Here is a 20255-nt window from a genome sequence, read left to right as displayed (position 1 = left end):
GTACTGCAGCCATTTTTGAGAAAATATGACCTGTCACGCTTAGAATTCACACTCAGCTGCAGTAACAAAGAAATCAAAGATGCAATGGTTTTTAAAATGTTAGAATTTTTCATCTCTTTGTAACAGTCCAGAGATAAGAGATCCTGGTCTGGCACTAATACTCTGGAATTCTCAAAAGTTGGCTTCCATTTCCGGCTTCTCTAGAAGACACTGCTTCCCTGCCAGTGGGGAAGGCCAGGGGAGTGTAAGTCCTTTTCCTTCTGAATACAGAACCCTGAAGTAGCACTCATCCCTGCAGCTCCCCTCCAGCTGGACAACACTTAGTCATATGTCATACTAAGCTGTGAGAAAAGATGGAATGCCTAGTTCTTACCTGGGCAGCCATGTGTCTAACCTGAACCTAGTGATTTGATTATTAACAAAGGTAAGAATGGATGTCACTAAATAATTTGTCATTTTTTCCACAAACAATGTAATCCAATACTTGTTTCAAATTGTAAGTCTAGTACTCTTGGGAGAATCGACTGGACAGTGGCGAGCACATGTAGAAACAGGTGTCCAATGTCAGGAGGCAATTGCAAAAGCCCAGGAAACATTTGGTGGTGGTTTGGGCAAGATGGTAACTACAGAGCCTGGGCTTAGATTTTCAGATTGAGTAACTAGATATATATTTGTACAATTACTGAAAAAGAGAACAGATTTTCTTATAGGATGGAATTAAAATTTAGATCTTATTTTCTTACATATTAATATTTTGATGATTCTTTGGCATCTGAGTGAAAATGGCAAGTGGAGAGTTAGCTAAATTGATCAAAATTCATAGGAAAAATCATGGACAGGATTTTCAATTTGGGGTCATTAGTATGTTAATGCTTTTAGAAAGAAAATGATGCAGGGAAGTGAGGAGTGGCAAAGTGGCTGATGGTTTAAAGACTATCGGAGGTGGTCTGGGAGGCAGAAATCCCAAAAGGATGAAGAGGAAAAGAAGACAGACACGAGGGAAAGTCCTTTTCCTTTTCTCTTACTAGAGAATTAGGTGTGTTCATTCAGGTGACTAAAGCAAGGGTATTATTTGGTTAAAGTACTAGAAAGTTCTTGATTCGATTTATTCTCTGTTTTGTGCTTCCACCTCCCTGTTTTCCTCCCCCCTCTAGTTCTCTGTATAAATATCTTTCTGTCAAATATCATTATTAATTTTTTTTTTTTTTTTTTTTTTTTTTTTTTTTTTTTGCGGTATGCGGGCCTCTCACTGTCGTGGCCTCCCCCATTGCGGAGCACAGGCTCCGGACGCGCAGGCTCCGGACGCGCAGGCTCAGCGGCCATGGCCCACGGGCCCAGCCGCCCCGCGGCACATGGGATCCTCCCAGACCGGGGCACGAACCCGCATCCCCTGCATCGGCAGGCGGACTCTCAACCACTTGCGCCACCAGGGAGGCCCTCATTATTAATTTTTAAATACATTTTCTGTTAATTATCTCAGAGAGGATACACCAAATACTCTGTGTAAATTATTTTCCCACAGAATCTACTTATTTATTTTATAAAATTTACCACAATTTTTAATTTGTTTTAATTTATGTATTTATTGTGCAAAATGTCCAGCTTACTTAGAATGTAATTTTTGTGCTTTGCACAAAATTGAAACTCTTCAAAAATTTGACTCGTGACCATTACGTGTGTTTTTTAGGGTTCTTTCTATGTGAACTTCTCTCTAAGAGCACACTGCTGGCTGCATAATACACCCAGGAAGGGACCCTGCCCAGGAAGACTGAGAATGTGTGACTCAGTCTGAGGCTCTAGGCCTTAGGGACACACTGATTTTTTCCCTTTGGTCTTCATGATTTTTTTCCTTAGGAACGGCCTCCTTTTCTCTCTCTTCCCCATTAGAGTCATAACATTTGAAGAACCATGATTAGAGAAAATGACTGTGAAAAAAGGGCCAAAAACCCATTAGTGTGGCTTTTAGGGTTATTCTTAAGTTTACCAGTCATCTAGTGGTAATAAAATTGACCAAAAGAAAGCCAATTTCAACTCTTTTCAAAAGGAGTTCTGAAAGCTTTATAAAGACTAACTCAACTTATGAAGCTACTAGGTCTTGGACCAAAGGCACAGCTAGGAATATAATTTGTGCATTACCTGTCTGTGTCTTCTGGCTATCTCCTTTTTTATTCTGTTCCTCCAGAAAATGGGTGGTCGAGGATTCAGACATTCTATGTAGAAGCTGAATATAGTTTCAGTTGTGAAATCACATGCAAATGTAAAAATTTCAGGAAACCTTAAGAATCAGGATGGTTAACCACAATATCTAGATATCTTAACAGAGTCTAATATAAATTTGGTTACATATATGAAGTCACAAGACCATTAAGTAGAAGAATGGGGATTAGGATTCCTGATCTGTTGGGATACAATCAAACATATGATCTCCAAATTATATTAATTTCCCTGTGTGGCAAATAATGGTAGCATCCATAAAAGAGAGCCTACTTTTTTACTCCAAGTTTTTCACAATTTTACTGGATTTGAGAGCTAGGAGCATGTCCTAAGGAATCAGAGCTGTGGGAGATACTTATTTGTGACAGACGGGATTTAGATACGAGTAGGAGAGAAAGATAGATTTCCAAGGTGCTGCAGGTGTAAAAGTGTGAGCTCAGGTTTATATATAGTGCAAGTAAGTGCACCTTGTTCCCTACCTGCCATTACAGTGGTAATAGTATTCAACCACTCAGTAGGTTGAGACTGTCATAAGTACAATAACCACATGCACTGAAATCTTCTAAGACTTATTTCTTTTCCTCTCATGTTTTAATAATGTAAAAAAGTATGAATTTTAATAATAAATAAACAACATGAACCCAACTTGTTTCATGGGCTGCTTGACATAGACTGACGTGACTGTTGTAGTCCTCTTCCCGCCACCTCCCGAGGAAATTAATTGCTCACAATAAATGTCTTGAAATTTTATTTTAGGATATTCCTAAATCCGTTTCTCACAAATTAAAAAGATACACACACAGAGACTATAATGAAATAAGACTGGATATTGATAGACAATATTTTTTAGGCATTTCTTTCATTTTCAGATTTCATCAAGATTTAGGTACTTTTCTCTCCTGAAGTGAACTCTGTATCTCTCTTCACACATCAAGTGTGTGAAGAATGGGATTCACTGCAACTTGCCTAAAGAGTAATAAAATTGACCAAAAAAAAGAAAAAAAAAAGCCAAGCGTTCACTTTTGCAAACTATGAATAATGTTACAGAGGAGAATAACATTCATCCTGGCTCTCCTTCTTACAAATGCCCCTAAAAGAATTTATTACTCAAGTGAATGACTAGTCTAGTGGGACGTGGTTTTCTAGGCTAAGGTGTAAAATATTCTAAGAACATTTATTACTGATTGACTATACCTGAACATTTTGCAAAGGATAGGTCTGCCAATCAGTGGTATTGTGTTAGAAAAAATAGTTTCTATTAAAACTGGAGGATAATATATTTAAAAGATTAACCTATTTGAATTATCATTTATATTTTATCTGATCTACTTCATATCCTCTGAGAATTTATGAGTAGAATCTAGCTAAATATACACCAACAATGGCATTAAACTGAGAATGATATTCATTTGGTTATCCTGTTTTAATTCTCTCTTAGAAATGCTGTTTAATGATTACTGTTTCCAGAAAGTTTTTGACAATACTACAAATCTTCTCAGATACAGTTCCATAATAAATATGCCTTAGATTACTATTTATTCCCTGTTGGTAGCTCTCAAAGAAAAGAGCAAATCTACACGATTCAAACTTTTAAAATATTTACCCTAAAAGTAGGAGCTGTTCCTAACTTGGCTCGATCATTGTTGCCACTTTTCATTTCACTTTGTCCATATATTTATAGGCTTCATATTGCATATGTGAAAATATATTTATAAGTTTAGCATTTGCTATATTGTGAATGTCAATGAGGGAGGGATTTCTTGAATATAGATGTGTTTAAATAAGTTACATAGATATTTCATGTTGCATCTGTACAAGTAATTGTAAAAATTATAGCTGCACTCAATTAAACATGATTGAAATATTAAAAAAGAAGTATCTATTTTGTACATTACAATTAACTGTTTGGTTGAGTGCACTTTCATTTTAAAAGATTAGATAGATTAGATAGATTAAAAGATTAGATAGCAGTAAACTAAATTAATCCCCTTAATTAAAATATACAAAACCAGATGTGATCTGCACACTGTGTATAGCATGTTTTTAAAAACTCATCTAAAGAAAAATAGGTTGTTTTGTAATCAAGTTTTTCAGAATAGTTGCATTGACCAAATATGTTAACAATTTGTTCATTTGTACTTTTCCATTTTTGTTACAGAAAGATAAAACCATGAAACAAGTTGAAAAGGATTAAGGGATTAATGCAACTTGAATGTGTTTTGCGAAGTTGATTTAAAATAAGTATTAAAAAATCTACACAAATATTTTCAGTGGCCAGTTATAAAATCATTATTTGGACTAAAAAATCCAGGAAATTTAATTTGAATTTTAATTGCATCCACAAAATGAGTCTGTTTCCACATTTCCTTTTCACATGAATTACCCGAGGTTTTTTTTTTTTATGTTCTTCTATTTAAATGTAGATTTAGGTGAACAACTCCTAGTTCTTTAAAAGACGTATGATTTTTTTTTCCCAATTCACAGTAGAGACCAATAAATATTTTTAATCCATAAGTCAAACAGAAGACTCATAATATTAATCTACACATAACAATTCTTAATTCATAAGAATCTGATGGAGTCCAAGTAGAGGATGTGTTAAAGACAAGAAAAGACAGTATTAAAAAAAATTGTAATTGTCCAATAAAAGGGTCAATAAAAGCATCTTAAAAACAATGAGATATGTTTCTTCCTATCATATTAGTCTTTAAAAAATATAACAGCCATTATTTGAAAGGTGCATATAAACTTTCCAAGTAATGTTGGTAGGAATCTCTGTATGTTAGTAGAAAGAATTAACATAGATGAATTTGTAAAATTTATTTTCTCTACACACTTAGGCAAGTTATTTAAGCCTCAGTTTTTCAGTCTGTTAAGTTAGGGTAATAATATCTACTTAATGGAGCTATTGCATGGAGTAAGAAAATCAGGCCTGTAATATTCTCTGTGTAATGCCTACATAGAGGAAATTACATAAATGGTAACCATTATGATAGTTTACAATCATGTCTATATTTTCTAGAAATGAGTTTGGTAATCTTAATTAAGAGCCTTCAACAGTTCAGATCTTTGGCCCAATAATTCTATTTTTAGGAATTTATCCTAATGAAATAATCAAAATTTCTCTTTCTCTCGCACGCATACTTATAACATCAAATTTTATGATAAAGATATAGTAAATATAATAATAAAAATAAATAATATTACAGATCTCATGTTTTTTTGTTAAAGCTAATTTTTGTATATTATTAATATATATCTCTAGGCTAAAATATGTTGGTATAAGTTTCAGGGAAAAGTTGGATGCTAACCCATAAGAATGTGTTGATTTTGGTCCCTGGCTACCCACCTTATCTTTGATTGAGGAAGCATCTGAAGAGTTTCCCTTCTCATATTTTAGCCTAGAGATTGAATTTCTGTCTAAAGTTGATTAAGTTGACTAAAATGAACAAGATTAGGAATTCAAGATGTTTTCCTCATAATATATTGTGCTACGATGGTCCCTGTCAGTTAGAAGTTTTCAAGTTACATGGCAAGCCCTAGAAACTTCACAAATATAAATTATAGAGATTATCCTTTCCATTTACTTAAACCTCAGACATCTTTCCTGGCAGTGTTATATAATGAATGATTCTTAAATGTGCAGACAAACATAAAATAACAGCCCCCATTTACTGAGCATCCACCATGTGCCCAGCAATGTATTAAAGATATATCATATATCATTTCTTTCACTCTCAGAAGCAAGCCATGTAAGTTCTGTCAGCCCCGTTGAACTTTTCCTTATTGCTTATAAGCAAGCTGAGCTTAAATGATGCTAGTTTAAAGTGACAAATGTCATACAATTAGTGGTTAATAGGGATTCAAACTCAGGCTTGGAAAGTCCAACCTTTCCACCACCTGAAATTCTTTAGGAAACAAACAAAAAACAAAAAAACCCCAACTGGGCCAAGAGTTCCTATGTTTTAATGGCCATAGCCTTTTGGTCTGGTCTCACAGACTCACATTCTCCATTTTCAAACTGGGAATAATATTGTTTGACTCACAAGATTAATGCGGATAGCCTTCCTAAAAAACACTTTTGTGTCCTTTAATTCTTCAAAAGCAGTTTTTGCATTCATTACTTATAATTTGTGTTGAAATTAAACCTTCACCTTAGCAGTTTTCCAAATATGGTCTGAGACACCTTAGAAGACCCTGAGACCCTTTCAGAGAGTCTAGGAGGTCCTCTTTTTTTTCAAATATTCATCTGTAAAGACTGGATCTTCATATACTTCAACTGAAACAATGTATCCGAAGAGACAGTGCAGAAGCAGTGGAAAAATCCAACTGTCTTCTGTTAAGCCAGACATTAAAGAGATTCACAAATATGTAAAACAACACTATTCTTCTCACTAAACTTACTTTTTCTTTGCAGAGTATTTTCATCCAAAGATGCTATTTTGTTTACATTTATGTGTGTTATTATTTTTAAAATTATTAGTAAATATTTTTTTAAATTTCTCAGTTTGAATTTCTAACACAGCAATGTCAATAAATATAACCCACATAAATGAAAAGTCTTTGGGGTCCTCAATAAAGTTGAGTGTAGGAGTTTTCAAGAGAGAAGTTTGAGGTCCACTGCTATACATATTTATGACACTTTTAAATTTCTTACATTACTATTTGATATTTACATAGCTACTATTTATTTAAGGTGTAAACGTCTTGAAAACGGAAGTAGTGCTGTTTCTTTTATTTTTCAATGTATATAATGTGTGCATAATTAGCACTAAAAAGTATTTGGAGATTGTTGACTGGTAGAGGTTAATTAATCTTTATCTTTATACATATAGTTAAACCCAGAGCAGAAATTCAAAACCAGCTCTATAGTGTTATTTGGAGTCACAGCGAGAAAATAAATCTGTCTCCAAAATTGGAGGGTTTCATATTTTAGCATTAGAAAATTACTTCCCCTTGTTAGAATATTCCAACCTCCTTCCTTCCTTCCTTTAGGACACTAAAAAATTAGTGTCCTAATTTTTTTTTGCAGCACAAACCAGGACATAAAGTTATGTCTTACTAAAGAGGAAAGATTTTCTTCATTTTAAAGTTGGAATTTGTTTTCAAAACGTGAGTTTTTTGGGCCTCTCCCGTTGCGGAGCACAGGCTCCTGATGCGCAGGCTCAGTGGCCATGGCTCACGGGCCCAGCCGCTCCGCTGCATGTGGGATCTTCCCGGACTGGGGCACGAACCCGTATCCCCTGCATTGGCAGGTGGACTCTCAACCACTGCGCCACCAGGGAAGCCCCAAAACGTGAGTTTTTAAATATACACACTTAAGTCCTAGCTGAAAGAAACCAATTAACTTAAATTTATTGTAAGTATAGAGGTAAATGAAATGGAATTTAATTTTAGAAAGCATATTTAGGCTTTTCAATGGCTGCAAAGCCACCTCTGTCTTTCTCTTAAGGTCTTGGATTCTTATCTTTCTCCGCGTATATGTATTCCTGTCCCGTTTCTGTATAGGGCGGCCTAATATCAGCATGTAGCAAATCAGAGCACCCCCCAGATGGGACTCTCAGAGACAGGATGTATACAGCTTTACAGGACAATCATGCATAGCTAAGTGACTCAGCATTGTTTTGCCTCCATTCCAGACTCCCTGGAGAAAGAATCCAGTTGTGTTATCCACTCTTAGTCCTATTACCTGAACTTGTGATGGTGGGTATTTGGGTTAGGAGTGGGAGTGTTTTTTCACAGGGAATGTAAGCCTAACTTTATGTCCTTTATGAAGGAAGGGAAAGACATTAATATATGGGAAAAGTCTCTAGCTTTACAACTGCAAATAATTAAATCCTTCAAAAGATGTTAGACCTTTAGATAAAGTGATGGAAAATCCCTCCTGATTTATTAAAAATCCATTCCAAAATTATAAACTTTTGCTTCAATGGTTTTAATATTAGTTGTCATGAGACTTCTGGGAGTTTTGATCAAAAATAAAAATGTTATTAGAACTACAGTAGCAAGTCATATATAATGCCTAAATGGCAGTTTTAGTTGGTTGCCCTCAAAAATAACATTATTATTCCACATAGATAAGTATATTGGTTTCAGAATGAGGTAAATAGGCCTATGTTTGCAACATTTTGTAACTGTATTCTTACGTACTGAAACTTTTCAAGATATATTTTCTTATGATTTTGGCCTATTTAAATGGTAAAAAAATATTAAAATGCTGACTTTTGTATAATATATAATGTGGGGATAAATTTATGTAATTTAAAAATAAGCTCATAGTACCATTATAATACGCTTTTATAGAAAAGACAGTATCCAGAAAACACAAGGACTTGCAGTCAGCCCTAGGTCAACAGGCACAAAGCCTGATTTGTTTTCCCATAAGTCTTGTGTCCAGAAGTTACATAATAGCTAAAAAGGAGCTTAGAGGAAGACTCTAAAACAAATGATTCTAGTGCTATGTTTGTCACTGCAATCTTCCCTAAGAATTCTTGAGTCTATCATTGTGTAATGAAAACATCGCTAACAAATTTTGTTCAATCAACACATCTTACAATATAAGAAATCAGCATGACTTAATATATATTTTAATACTATTCTAAAGATATTTATGAGGTAAAGTAGCTAAGTCCCTACTATATTCCAATTATTAAATGTGCAATTGACTATAAAATGCATTGAACATAGATCCTGGTTACTACTTAAAAATCCAGTTTAACATGGAAAAAGAATACAGGAACTACACAGTATATAGTGCATAATTATAATAATTCTTGTATCTTTCTCATTAGAAGTGGCAATGGTTCCTGTATGATATATTTTTACATTATGAGGTAGAAATGGGAAGACTTGGGCATGCTCACTTTCCCTTTTTGGGAGACGTCAGGAGGATGGCTGAGTAAATGATCAAAAGTGCTGTAAAACAGACACTAGCTAAGTCTGATAAGGCAGGATAATCCATTATGTTCGTCATCAGTACCCTTCCAAATCAGATTGGTACAAGGTTGGACTTAGCACTGGGTTAGAGAATGCTAAGGAACTTAAACATATGATTTATTTTTTAACAATTCCACTTTTATTAAGGAAAACTGCTTTAGTGTTTCTGAAAAAAGCAAAAAGCTACATTTTTTAAAAAAACCAATTACTAGATATCAGATGAAAAATAAAACTGTGTGTGGGAGACTGAGAATCAAAGTGGGATAGGAAAAGGAGGAAGGTTAGCTAATGGCACTGATTAAATTTACTTGGATGAAGAGAGAGTAGGAAAGATTTTTTCCAAGTATGGGATGCTTGATCTAAGACCTGAAAATATGGTAAGTTTAACTTACCGAAGTAGAATGAGTAGGGTGAAGGTTGCTTTGTAAAACCATGTGTTCTGAGCCTGGATGAATAAAAGACTTCTCTCATTTTCTTTGAATCTTCTGTGCATGGTCCTGTGTTCCTTGTATTTTCCAATTTTGAATATCACCTCCTATATTAGTTAAAGTGAAGCTTCACCTCTGTAAAGATAAAGACCTAAGACTTATAAAGACTTAAATAAGTGAGATCTATTTCTGTCTAATATAATCGTCCTACCGGTCCAGGCTATTTGGTAGCTTTGCTCCGCAAAGAGTCTTAACTATCATGTCTAGTGAGATTCTAGTGTTTGTAGGTAAGAGGTTTTAGTATCACAGGGCTTCTAAATTCAAGAGCACTGCTTCATTTGGTGACCAATTGGTTGTACAGCTGTCACCCAGGGGAGCAACCCAAAGTCCCTAACCCATGCCTAAACTGTCTCTATAAAAGGAGTTCACCTGTCAGAGGCAAGGAGGCAAGGAAGCACCTCACCCCCATTTCTAATAAAAACCTTCCTCTGGGCAAACATGCAGAAAACTGAAACTGTATCTTCTAGCTGTGTTTACATGCAGGAACAAGCAGGCTTAACCACAAGAAACCAGTATAAACTAACACAGCTGTCAATTTTATAAAGGTCTTTTGGAGTATGCATTAAGATACATTCACACTCACACAAAACTGAAGTTTCTAAGTCTTAGAGTACACGTATACTTAACTTCAAAAGAAAAGGCCACAATGTTTTTTTCTCAGTGTCATTGCTATGCTGTCATCAGTTCATCAGAATTTCTGTTTCTCCATATTCTTGCAAACAGTTGCATTATCAGTCTTTTAGACATTAACAATTCTGGTAAAATATAGTTATGTATTTTATCATGATTTTAATTTATATTTTCATAATTCCTAATTAATTATTCACTTTTTCTTATATTTATTAAGATTTTGGGTAACACTATCATGACATACTTATTCAGACATCTTGCCTCAATTTCTATAATATATTTTTTTCCATTTCTCATTGCATTGTAGGAGTTCTTTATATTTCCATGATTGGAGCCCTTTGACAAATACATGGAACGCAATCCTTCCTCTATTTATTTAGGTTTTCTTTAATACCTCCAAATGCTTTTTGTAATTTTCTCTATAGAGGTCCTCTGCGTATTGTGTTATATTTTTAATCATTATTTATTTTTTATTAAAGAATGTATTTGAAGATGTCCTTTTCAAATCTTTTATATATTGAATTTTTGATAAAGACCCAGCAAGGTTTTAAGAAGGAAAATGATATAATTCAGATTTTGTCTTTTAGGAAAATCATAGCTACATTGTGAAGGATGGATGGACAGTGATGGAGAAGGAGAATCACTATAGAAGGCCTTTACAACAACCTAAGGGGCAGGTAGTCTGGGCTCAAGGTAGGGAGATGGGAACTAATATGAGATGAATATGAAAGAAATATAAGAGACTGAGTGCACAGGAATTGGCGTCATTTGGATGTGTAGAGAGATGAGGTAGGATGACAGGAGGAAAGTCACTTCCTTAGCAAAAAAATAAAAAATAAAAAATCTCACCCTTTCCTTTTTCTGGAAGAATGGGATGAAGTGTTAGTGTTGAGTAGGAGTCAAGGAAGTGCAGGAATCCAAACGTTCTGGTGGCCTCTTTCCACATTCTCTTCTTACATGTTCACGACGTAGGAGATCAAAACCAAAAATTTTTAAAGAAATTTTCCCTTTTCTTTGTGCCCAGTCTCCATCCTTCATGATAAATACTCACCTATTGCTACACAAGAAGTAAAATCACTCAATGAAGGCTTCAGGGATGGAAAAGGAGCTTAGGAGTTTGTGGAGTCTTCTGCCTAAGAAGCCATCAGAAAAGTCCCTGTTATGTCTGATCAGTGCTGGAGATCCCAGATCACACCCTTGTTATAAGAGCTTCCTTGGAGTGCAGACTCTTACCAGTAGTCCTGGAGCAGGGAGATGCCAGTCTCGGGTAAGGCAAGGCGATGGGTGATACACTGCTCTCCAAAATGGGCATTAGCTTCTACACCTGGGTTGGAAGTGAACTAGGAAGGACTTTCAAGGAAGAGGAGAAACTGACCAGCAGTGCTTTTAATGAAACATGTGTACTGGTGGGCCAGATACTGAAAAGAGTCTTGAATGTAAATAAAAATAAATCATTTGCACTGATAATTATTCTTTACTCTACTACCTATTTTTTTTTCCTAGACTGGATTTCTATTTTAATCCCTTATCTTTCCAGGCTAATGTATTTCAGTCAACTGAGGATTTCTTTTATTCCTCAGTGCACTTGTTATGTTCAAGGAACTTACATCTTTCCAAAGGCATGGGGATAAGGGATGGGGTGAAATAGCACAACCCATTGTTACCTGCTGCACAAGCATCACTGTTATATCAGTCTTGACCTCTGGGCACTGATAGTTTGGCTTTTGAAAATTCAAAGGCATAGTCTTGTAGACACTTTTAATGATTTCCCTGTCATACCCAGACCTGAGACTGAAAGGAGTCGTTTAGTATTTCAAAAGCATGATTCTATGACCTGCATTTTAATAACTAGTGAGAACAAGTAATCATCCCTCATGGCACGTATTTTTCAAAATAATTTTGATTATTTCCACCTGCTTCTTCTAGATGATCTTTAGAATAATGTTGTAAAAATCCATTGTGACTGTTCTCTTAGAAAGAAGGGTCTTATGAACTGCAGTAAACTTATGTGTTTGTTTGCTAAGCCACACAATAAGATGATATGAATTTGGTTAGAGGCAGACTTTAGGGTACAGCAAAATGTTTTGCAAATTTTTACCGTTTCTTACTCTTATTAGATTTGGGGAAGTTTGTGGTTTCTCCCTGAAGAGTTGGGCTGGCTTTCTGTGTGTGCTGACAAGCTGTCTGTAAAGGCCCACTCTCACTGTTCAGGGAAGCAAGTGCAAGGAGCTGATGGGCAGGGGGACGCCCGTGGCCAGGCGGGGGAGTTCTGCAGGTGACCTGTCCTGAGCTGCCCCCGGGCTGGCTTCCTGATAGAGTCCACTCAGTGTTTAGTAAGATCCGTGGCCTTTGATGAAGTGTGAGTCCTGACTGTGATCCCAGCCCCCTCCAACCCCTCAGCCATGCTCGTCACATTATTATTTGGGGCGGGTCTCATGGACAGTGTCCTCATGGGCAGCCATAGCTGAAGAAGTCAGACATTCTCTCTGCTCTCACTTTCCCCACCAAGAGAAATGGTGGCCTGAGTGGGTCTCTCTTGGCATGGAGGTCTTCTGCTATGGGGAAGCGTGAAAGAGTAAAGTGAAACTGTTCTTACACTGTTTAATACATCTAATTCAGATTTTATGCTCTGATGGTGTGTTAGATTTTCTCCACCAGACTCCCAGATTCCTACAAAGGTATTCTTGTCAGTGGGTGACTGTCAAAACCAATGTTCTGTTGGGGATGGGTGGGGAGGTAGGGGAGATGATGATAGTAAACTATTCTGCCATCCTGCTGATGTCTCTCCGTGAATCAGTTTTTGATGTTTTAAAATTCCTCAACTGCACATAAAATTATTAATAGCTCAAGTTAGGTTTTGACATTCACAATTGTTCTTTTACTATGGATTTTAATATTTATCATCCCCAATATTCTGTCAAATATGTTTCTTTTTTCCTCCATTTTATATCTTAGTGAAGGTGTCCATCCTGAACTCAGCTATCAGCTAAAATAGATAAGCTAGGAGTCATTCTAGACTCTTTCTTTTGCTTCAGTAGTCCCTGCCAATTTTATCTCCTAAATAGTTCTTCAATTCAGTCTCTGTTTTTCTTTCCTACACTTGCTGTCTGGTGTAGATTCTCATCATGTCTTTCCCAGATTGCAGATTCAACGTCTTGATTGATTCTTCCTCTTCCCTCATGTCTCCACAACGTCAAACTTGCTTGATTGCCTGCGTCCAGGCTGTTTCAACTGAACATACTGCTTAATTGCTAAGATCTGCTTTTTAAAACCTGTTGTTGACTCTGTCTTCCTCCATTCACCGTGCTTCACAAAGGGGCTACAGGTGTGCTTCTATAATCGTGTCCCCCCCTCTCAGGGCCACAGCAAGGAGACCGTGACTCCTGCAGTCCCCCAAGCCAGGAGCAGCTGCATGCTTACCTTAGTTCACCCTGTGGGCATGCGCATTTCCTATGGATCACTGGATGAATAAATGTGGAAAACACTAAACCAGAAAACTGAAAGTCCTTTCAATGACATACAAGTCCGTCCATGCACAGCTGTACTATATAAGCTCTTGTGCAAAATTTTAAAAAGCATATCCCTTAGCCCCCCCAACAGATGACTTTAAAAAGTTACCTCAAGTAGATAGTAGTACAACCTGATAGTATCTTTGTGCTTACAAAAAAAAAAAAAAAAAAAAAAAAATCGTTCCTTTGGGACAGATGCAGACCTGAGTCAGATTGCAGGAACTGGGCCAGTTTCACAAACTGCGTAACCATGCCTTCCTTGGAGGTGTTTGTCATGTTTCACAAATGATGCCTTTACTCTTGCTATCATTACTGATTTGGAAAACCGTCCCTACCTTCTTTCCTTTAATACTGTTTGCGTACCCACATGCTTTCAACTTAAGTGTTACCTTGAACCTGTAGCTTTTCTTCTATCGAAATTAATGTGCAGCACTATCATAGCCATTATCACACCATTTTCTGTATATAGTGTTTGCCTTTTCCAATGGACTAAAACTCCAAAAAGTTTGATACTTCTCAGTCCAGAAATTGACTCCTAGGTATCTACCAAAGGGACATAAATACATATATCCACATAAAGACTTGCACACAATGTTCTTATTTTCTTTCTTTCTTTCTTTCTTTTTTTTTTACTGAGGTATAGTTGATGTACAATATTATACAGATTTCAGGTGTATGACATAGTGATTCACAATTTTAAAATATTATACTCCATTTATAAAATACTGGCTATATTCCCTGTGCTGTACAATATATCTTTGGAGCTTATTTATTTTATACATAGTAGTTTGTACCTCTTAATCCAGTACTCCTATCTTGCCTCTCTTCCCTTCCCTGTCTCCACTGGTAACCACTAGTTTGTTCCCTAGATCTGAGTCTATTTCTTTTTTGTTATACTCACTAGTTCATTGTATTTTTTAGATTCCACATATAAGTGATATCATACAGTATTTGTCTTTCTCTGTCTGACTTATTTCACTTAGCATAATGCCCTCCAAGTCCAACCATGTTGCTGTAAATGGCAAAATTCATTCTTTTTTATGGTTGAGTAGTATTCCATTGTGTATATATACCGCATCTTCTTTATCCATTCATCTGTTGATGGACATTTAAGTTGCTTCCAGATCTTGGCTATTGTAAATAGTGGTTTTATGAACATTGGGATGCTTGTATCTTTTTGAATTAGTGTTTTCATTTTTTCTGATATATACCCAAGAGTGGAACTGCTGCATCATGCAGTAGTTCTATCTTTAGTTTTTTGAGAAACCTCCATGCTGTTTTCCACAGTGGCTTCACCAGTTTACACTCCCACCAACGGGGTACAAGGGTTTCCTTTTCTCCACATCCTTCTTATTGACATTATTCATAATAGTCAGAGAGTGAAAATAAGCTACTTGTCCATCAACTTGTTGAATGGATAAATGAAATGTGTTATAACCATACAATGGAATACTATTCAACTATAAAAGAGCAAACCATGTATACATGCTATGATATGGATTAACATTACACACAGCGAAAGAAGCCAGATATAAGAAATTACACATTGTATTAGTCTATTTATTTTAAAAGTCCAGAAAGGACAAATCTTTAGAGATAGAAAGTAGATTGGTGATTAGCTGTGATGGAAGAGAGGAAAATCAATAGTAAATATGCATAAAGGATTACTGAGGTGATGAAAATCTTCTAAATCTAATTTATGGGGATGGTTGCATAAGGTGGTAAATTTACTAAAATATCATTGAATTATACACTTGAAATGGATGAATTATACAATTTGTAAAATATTTCTCAATAAAAATTTTAAAAACTTAGATTACTTCTTTATTCATTTTTTTAGTTTTAAGCCAATATCTGACCCACACAAATTTTTTCATGCCTTTAGTTCTATCAAGTATTCAGCTTTCCCCCCAAGTTTCCTAGTTATTACTTCTTCATTTATAATTAGAATATGGAAGACTTCTCTCCAGTTGGTAAATTTTTGGATGCTATCAATAAAGTCATCCATAATTCTAGTATTGTTCAATAAAATATTGTTAACTGTTCATTATGCATTTTGCATTTTCTCATAGCATTTTCTTCTGAAAACAAGTTATCTGAGATAATTCCTGAAACAAAAAGTTCTATAATAAAATAGAAGTTTGCAAAATGGCATGATATTGGCCTCTCTTAGAGTCATAATAAAGACTAGTAATTGTATAGTTTTAGGAATCTTGAGGTAAGAATCTTAAGTTTGTGTTGGTTGACTATTGCTATGATAAAGCTACATTTAAAAAAAAGCCATATTTGTAGTGGTTTGCAATAATAAACATATTTTTCACTCACAGAACCGAGGGTCAGCTGGACATAGGTCTAGTTGCTTCAGGCATCACTCTTTCTGGAACCTGGGTGAAGGGGAAGAATCTATTCCAGGCAGGCTCTTTTCATGATGAATGACAGGAGACAAGAGGCCATGCTAAACCACACAGGCACTTATGAAACCTCTGCTTGGATGTGGGTCTTTTGTGTCCATGAATTAGAGCTCAGAATTAATGGTGTGAGGAAATATACTTTATCCATAGTGAGGTCATAGCAAGGGAGGGAATGGAAGAAAGACCTCTGACCTTGGTAAGCACAGTTTTCTTAACTTATAAATGGAATTCACTCTCCCTTTTTTCACAACAAATTTAGAATCTCAGTTTCATGAATCATATTTTGGAAAACAGTGGTGATATGAAATTGTTATTCTCAGCTCTGATTACATATTAAAATCATATGGGATGGTTTTAGAAAATGTAGATGTCTAAGCTCAGCCTAGATCAATTGAAACAGATATTTGCAGGGCTGGGGTCCAGGTATTGGTACTTAAAATTTTCCTTCACCTGATCCATGCATGTGTAAGAAAAGGTTGAGATCTCTCGTTGTAGAGAAATAGACTATGGCAGAATATTTTTCATTTTCTTTATGTCCCTAACCTTAAGTCCACTTTGCTTCGGGCATATCTGAATCTTAGTCTCTTAGTTATAGAAAGAGTAGTTATTCTGGAAGTTTAGGGATGGGCTTTATTCTAGTCTTGTGGCCTTATCAGGATTCTAAATTCTATTTTCCTTGGGGTGAGTCTGTAGGGAAGAGGAAATTATAAATCTCTTTCTGTGAGTTTTAGTGCCCTATCTTTCTCTGGTACATTCTTATACGGAAGGAAGAATGTATTTTGAGTCACAGATACATTATGATTAACTATTATGTCTCCCAGAAGGAATAGAAAGCACAATATGGTCTCAATGTTCTTTATTTGCATAATTTTAATATGCATAGTCAAGAAATTACAACATTGTTTCAGATATGACACAGGATAGTAAATCTTTTTGGCCTCAAACATTTCAATCGCCCTATAGGAGACTCTTTTCTTCACCACAAAATAAGCATCTGTTATTTGGTTTGAGTTATATTTATTGCTTTTTAGTTTTCAAATACTTTGAATATAAAACACTATTTAATAACCTATATTTAATGAGTTAGAGACATTCCATTTATATTATCATTTTATTCACATTTATGATTTGAAATTCTTGAGTACTAGTATGTAACATGACAATTCAGGGTGTGGAATACGAAGTAAATAAGAACGTCTAAATCATATCAAAGCATATTAGCAATAAAAAGGCAAGAATCAACACAAAAGGAAAACATAGTACATGAAGCAGGATAAAGTAATCAACAGAAGTGGATTATAGTATACAACTGAAGATGATTACAGGAAAATCCACTGGAGTTATACAGTGATACTAAAGAGGTCTAACAAATATCCATTGCAAATTTGCTTCAGATAAAACTAGAGGTAATTCCAGACAATAATGGTGAAGTTTAAAAGAAGACTATGGACAAGAGAAGAATATTGCAATAATAAAACTTTCTGAAGCATTTCAGAAAATAATTTTTTTGAAAATTTCAGGCCACCAAAAAAGAAAAAAAAAGTGTTTGGGTCCTAAACCACATATTTATGTGGCTAAATTAGATATTACTAATTAGGTAGTAATTATTTTATGAGGACTTAACATGGATTGTTCCAGTTATTTATTTCTGTGTTTAAAAAAAATCACCACAAAATTAGTGGATTAAAGCGACAGTAATTATTTCCCTCTTCTCTCATGGTTCGATGGTTCTTATCAGTTTTGCTTGTGGTGTCAGTCAGATGGTGGCTGAGTCTGGAATGATCTCAAAGGCTTCCTTTCTCACATGTGTCCACATGACATGGGCTTCCTCACACCAGGGTGGCTTAGTTTCTAGAATAAGTTTTGCAAAGAATATCAGGGTGTATCCCCTATAATGACCTAGCTTTGGAAATCATATGATGTCACTTTCCACTATAGTATGGAAATTCAGAGGAGGACATTTAGAGCCCATATCTCAAATGGGAAGAGTGTCAATGTCCCACTGTAAAAGCAATAAGTGAAAGATTTGGTTGCCGCCATCTTGGAAGTACCATCTGCTGCATGGATCTTAAATTTCCTTTTAATTTTACCTTGTTGCAGGTAATGAAATATCTACCCAGGCTTACATAAAGAAAATAGAAGAGCTTACCTCAAGGAATTTTAATATGGAGGCTGAAGTTTTGGATGCTCATAGGATATGACTTGGGGAGGATCTCCCAAGAGTTTGCCTAGCTGTTTAAGTATGAGAAAGGCAGTTGTCTGTCTCAGACCTGAACACATATTACTCTCCCTCTCACTCATTACAATTCAGCGTTGGTCTTTTAGTTCCTCTGAAAGTCCAAGCTGGTCACCACCTCACGGTTTCTATTTACACAGGGTTCATTTATCCCTGTAACCTTTGCTTAGGTAGCTCCTTCTTATATTTTGTTTTGTTCTTGTATTTTGTTATATATTTTGTTCTTATATTTTGTTCCCAGCTAATATATCAGTCCTCCCTAGGCAATCCTAGGTTCCACCTCCTCCCCAGGTAATTTTCACTTGTTATCATATTATCCTCTTTTTTTTATTTTATCTATACTGCACCCACACCTTTGCATTGGATTGAAATCTCAATGAAGGTAGCTTATCATGTTCATGCTAGAACAAGGCCTGCCACAGAGAAAGCTTCAGAAAAAGGTTCGTGGAGGAGTAAATGATCAACGAAGGGCTAAATTGACTCATGTGAATGCTTTTGACAGCTTTAATTTTGGGGTCATCTTTGATTTTCTTAAATGGTCATAAATCAGAAAACCTTCTACTTTCAGGCATGCGTGTTCCCATTCTGTTATTCTGAGGCCACACAGAAAGCAATGAATTCTTCCACAAGTTAGAATTCTTCCACTGTACTTCAAAAATTTGAAAACAGTGTCCTGTCTCATTTAAATATTCACTTTAAAGGTTGTGTATGGTTTTAATTACTTTTAATGTGACAGGTTTCTAATTCTCTTGGCATCTTTGACACATCTCTCTGGAAGTTTTCAGTTCCAAATGACAAATTTAAAGTGTGTGCTCCCAGTAGAACATAATACTTTTAGGTAATGTCTCACCAGCTGAGGATATAATAGGGCAGCACTTCCCTTGTTACGGGCTCTATATTTTTACTGATGCAGAATCCAATATTTTTCCTTTTCTGAGGAAACATGTTTCACAAAAAATCAAATGTATATTTCCATTTTTAATTGTGTATTTTTTTGCCAAAACAAAAATCAGAGACCATTATTTTGTCAAGTGTCAAGAATTTTAGAGCCTTTTAAAACTGACATTTAGGAAGCAAGAAAACAAAAAACTTATTCTAAATAGGTTACAGCTCTAAAATAAATCCTGAGGATCGACACAAAATGGATCATGCTGTTTTCACATCTGAGATCAAAAGACGCTTCCAAATAATTCATAAGGTTTCTGATTTAATGCCATATGGCTGGCATCTCTGAAATAACCAACTTGAACTTCCTATTTAAAAATGATAAAGACCTTCAAAAACAGAGATGAAAGCAACAAAACCGAAAATTGATTAACAACCAACTGCTAGAATTAGTTAAATCTGTAATAATTATTTGGCTAAACTGGGTGGATTAAGTCTCTCTTTCCTCATAGCTGTACCCATATTTTGACTCTAAATTCTGTAATTTCTAGAACTTTTGTTCAGAGTATCAGCACAGTAGTCAGACTTTCTGGATTAAAATAATAGATTCACCATGTATTACATTATTGATTTTGAGGCAAGTTATGTACCATCTTCATGCCTTGGTTTCCTCATTTGTAAAAGAAGGATATTAATAGAATCAAATCAGAAGCTCATATAAAGTGCTTAAAATACAGTGCATAAGACTCAGCATAAAGCAAGTGCTCAATAAAAGTGGGCTAATAGAGTCATGTTATTATAGAACAGAACTTTTAATTTGCTTAAAGATATTAAGGCATGTAATCTTTTCTTCAATGTCTTCCTTCTTGGCTAAGAAAGCCACATTTTCAGCATGAGAATATTAGAGTTCTGTTGCTCCAGTGATAGGAATTCAGTGGAGGCATCT

Source organism: Mesoplodon densirostris, chromosome 17, assembly GCF_025265405.1.
Source record: "Mesoplodon densirostris isolate mMesDen1 chromosome 17, mMesDen1 primary haplotype, whole genome shotgun sequence".
NCBI classification, from domain to species: domain Eukaryota; kingdom Metazoa; phylum Chordata; class Mammalia; order Artiodactyla; family Ziphiidae; genus Mesoplodon; species Mesoplodon densirostris.
This window is presented reverse-complemented; position numbering follows the sequence as displayed.